The sequence below is a fragment of the Mauremys mutica genome, chromosome 14, assembly GCF_020497125.1.
Source record: "Mauremys mutica isolate MM-2020 ecotype Southern chromosome 14, ASM2049712v1, whole genome shotgun sequence".
NCBI lineage: Eukaryota > Metazoa > Chordata > Testudines > Geoemydidae > Mauremys > Mauremys mutica.
This window is the reverse complement of record NC_059085.1, coordinates 7203422-7207914: the sequence shown is the minus strand read 5'-3', so window position 1 is coordinate 7207914 and position 4493 is coordinate 7203422.

The window sequence follows — 4493 nt, the reverse complement described above, 5'->3', positions numbered from 1 at the left end:
TATTATCAGATGGGTAATTAACTGCATTGCCAGCTAATTCCATCACGCTGGCAGATATCACCATGACACTGCCATCACTGGCCAGCGAGTGTAATGCCGACAGACCCCAGTTGTTGGCAGGTGGGATTGAACCTGGGACTTCCGAAGTTTAGTGTATGAGCCTCTACTGCATGAGCTACAAGCCGCGTGGCTCTTAGCCAAGGCTGTAGCAGACTCATTAATCTCTAGGTGATCTAGGTGCCACTAGCCAGAGAGAGCACCACACTCACCAAGCCACTCTGGCCACAGGGCAGTCCCAGGTCTGAGCTGTGCCCCCTTGGTCCCTGTGCTGGGCTCTGCAGCAGGCAGGCTGGGACTTGTACCCAAGAAATCTGTGCCCAAGGGGCGCTGCAAAGCAGGGGCCTCACTGAGGAGCTGAGCGGTTCAGCTCAAAGAGAACGGATCCTGCCCCCATCCTAGAGCCGGAGAGCCACAGGCAGCTGGGTAACTGAGTGCATGTGCCAGGCCCTTTAAGGCCTGTGACTGAGGCTGACTGCAGTGAGGGGCCAGTGCCCCACATCTGGGGTCCCACCAGGCTGTGCACAGGGACCAAAGGGAGCACTCTCCCTCGTGACGTTCAGACAGCATCTGCCATTGCACAAATGGTCACTGGTCTCTGCAGTGACTGTGCAAAGCGCTCTGGTTCCGGGCATGCCCTTATTGCCGCCTGCAGCGGCACACGCCTCTGGGGCTGGGCCTTTGCTAACTGCGGCCATCACAAGCCCACCATCACTAGGCCTAGTGGGAAGCATTGCTGCAGGAGACAGAGAGCTGCCTCTGGCCTGTGGGAGAAGCACCTCCCTGGAAGTATCTGCTGGAGCAGGGGGCTGGCCCCTGCATAAAGCACTATGAGGCCAGGCTAGGATCACTCCAGCCAGCCCAGGCTGGGGCTTGCAGAGCATGCAGTGGCCTTGACGTGCTTGCCCAGGGCACTGAGGAACGCTGTGTAAACACCTCTTTGCCAGCGGCGCCCCTGTTTCTCTCTCCAAAGGTGTCAGAGTCCCAGGAGAGCCTGTTGAGCATACTGCTGAGAGGATCCAAATGCTGAATCCCCATGTGCTTTAAGCTGCTGGAGTCTGAACAGAGCCCAGGCACTGCCCTTACTGGGGGTCTCCAGACCCACTCTTGGGGTGCAGATCCTCTGTCTTAGCACCCCCTCGCCATTGCTCTTTACTAAATCGCACCAGAAATGCACAGGTCTATGCAAAAACACTAAACCGCCACGCTGTTCCCTGCCTCAGTATCCTCACCACTCCCGAGCGTTCTTTGAGCTGGGGTCAGAGTCCTCTAGAGGCATCCGGGGTCCTTCTCCTGCAGTGCAAGGCTGGTCTCGCTCCCCATGCAGGTCAGCGTGCTCTGACCTTAGGGCGTCCCGCACCTAAACTGGGCTCCCGTCCCACTGCTCCTGTCCCGTCTCTCCTGCCCAGAACTCCCTGTGCAGCTCTGTAACTCTTCCCCTGACGCACTCCAAACATTGTGGGTTTTAAGGTCCAGCATCCACACCTTAGGAGCTTTCTTCTGGGCTGGGGGGGTCTTCCACTCTTCACATGCAAGCCCCCTCTAACAGGGTTGAGTAAAATTGATTTTCCAGCTTCAGCCAAGCTCCTTAGCATACCCTGTCATGCGGTCCCTGGGTCTGGTCTATGCCACAGCCTGTAACCAGTCTGCTGGGAGTGCCCCTGTAGTGGGCCGGGCCTCAAGGCCCCACACCGTTCCACCAGGGCAGGCCTGTGCCCTCCAAGACTGAGAGACTGGGCTGTCGGCACCAGTGACCCTGTCTCTCTTCGTGGCTCCCTGCACCGAATCCAGCCCAGCCAGACTCCTGCGGGAGATCTGTGCTGTTCCCCGTCAGGGTGCAGTGCTCTCAGTGAGTATTCACAGCGACACAGGCAGCCTCTCCAAACCACGGTACCATCACCTGGCTACAGAACCTGAACGCACTGGGGTTAGCTCAGATAGGCAGGAGTTACGCCATAGTCCACTCTGGCTAAGCCATGATGGACCAGCCAAGCTGTGATGGACTCATCTCTGGTGCTAGTCTCTGTCCTTGTTCCTGAGTCCCTCCAAAACGGCCACCCCAGTTCCAGTCTTCTGACAACCTTCTCTCCAGCTCAGTTCCCAAGCCCCACCTGCTGGGTTTCTTGTGTTAGGTGTTGATCATTCAGTCCTTGGGACGTCTCTCTGTCTTGTTGGACCCCTGAATTGAGCCAGTTCTTCAATGACTCTCTTCATTCCAGAGACAGTGATGTGACACTCACACCTCCTGTGCTGTTCCAAGAGCAGTGTTGGCCATTTTACACCCACTGGGTAGCAATGCAACATAGAGGGAAACTGAGGCACACATAGTATTTATAAAAATATTACAGAAAATTCCCACTTTGTCATATCTCTTCCCCCTTCAAGACAGAACTTAGCAGGGTCACTTTAACCAGTGAGCTGGGGAAGTTTGAACACACAAACAGTCATAGATGCCACAGCCTATTTCCAGTATTGACAAATGTTAAAAATCATGAGTCAGGCGCACCAAAATTCATGAGATTGGCTTTAAAATCATGAGATTATGTAAAAATAATAGCTTGGGTGTTCTTTTTATTGCCTCTTGCTTTTTGAGCCTTTAGGGTGCACTGGGGTCACATTTGGAAGCTTTCTCTACAGCCACGAGGGCTAGAAATTTACTTTTTCTTTAGGAATGAAGGCTGAAATCATCACGCCTCCACTTGACCTCAGGAGGTGGGGCTTTAAGGAAAACAATAATTATCATGAGACACATGACAAAATCATGAGAGTTGGAAACACTGTATTTCCGATCCCCTGGTAGCTGTCCTACCAGGCACTTTCATGATTCTTACAGCACAGTTTCTAATCAATCAAACTTCCAATACACAATCCAGAGCAGTTTCACATCCTCCCTTAGGTCTGGTCTGTTAGATGGCACCAGCAGGATGCACATGGGGAGTTTTCATCCTTTTGCCACCCCAAAACCATTGGATTTGAAACTGGGATGGAGTCCTGCCACTGCCTCCTTGTCCTCGTCTGCCAGGGAGCGAGGAGGGCAATAAACCCACATTCCTGCATGTGTCAGCCATCTTGGCTGTACGCTGGGGTGTTCTTATCTTATCCCTTGCTTGGGGTAGGAAGTGACCCCTTGAGCATTTTGGGGGGGAGGGGGGATCAGTGTAGATTTGTCCCTCTGCAAGGTAGGTCTTAACCCAGCCATATGTCTGTGGCTCTGGTGATGCAGAGCACCCCCTACATTGGCAGGCCCCCTCTGGAGTTGTGTTCCAACCCCAGGGCTGTGTATATGCAAGGGACCCAGTTCCCAGTCCTCCCCACCCCTGGGTGGGCTGTGATTCAGGGTCTCTTGGTTAAGAGAATCCACCATGGCCCTGACCACACTGTGACCATGTGTCCATTACCAGCAACAGCCTTCCGGCTGCTTTACCCTTCTATGGGGCTTCTCTTACCTGTGGATAGGACAACCATGTTTGGCAATCCCCCTTCCCTGCCTGTGTCTCCCCACACTCAACAGGGGGCTCAGCTACCACAGAGCTCAACGCTGCCTCTGCTTTCCCAGTGAGGGTTGGCCATGAGCTTGCTCCCATAGTCACAGCATCAGGCCTGAGGCAATTATGCCTCAGCCAGGGGAGAGGGTTTCAGGTCATTCTTCTGCCCCACTCAGATTCAGGTGTCTAGCTACAGACAGAAAGTTGTCTTGAGCTTCACAGCCTTTCCTTTGTGTTGCAAGCAAGCGGGGGCGGGAATCAAGTCCTGTATCAGCCACTCCATTATATTGCCCAGGATCAAGGTCAGACCAGCAGGCCTATAATTACCCTGCTCATCCCATTTACTCTTTTGAAATATTGGCACAACATTAGCTTTCTTCCAGTCTTTTGGAATGTCCCTGGTTTTCCAAGACTTATGGGAAAGCAACATGGCTGGTGCAGCGAGCGCCTCAGCCAGCTCTTTTAAAACTCTTGGATAAAAGTTATCCAGACTTGCAATCTAAAAACATCCAACTTTAGCAGCTGTGGTTGACCATCCTGCTGACACACCGGTGGAGTGGACAGCGTGTTATCATGGCACGTAGGCTATAGGGCGAGTGCAGAGTGGCTATAGAGTGCTTATATAGGGGCTAGGCTGGGTTGGGTCTCCGGGGTGCATAGAGCCTATAGGCTCCATATAGGGCTAGGCAGGGTCTCTGGGAGGGGGCTGCCGCCCCTCCCCTCAGGAGGTCCCGGGGACAGGCGCGCGCACACTGAAGCAAGAGGCAGGAGCGCGCGCCGGAGGCCCCCTCCGCAGCACAAGCGTCTCGCGCGGCCCCGGTGGGAGGGGGAGCCCCGCGGCTGCGCCTGGCCAATGGGAAGACGGGGCGGGGCGATCTCCCCCTGAGTCGCTCCCATTGGGTCTCCATTCGAGGTCGGCCCGCCATTGGCTGGAGGCGGTGAGCGGGGCCG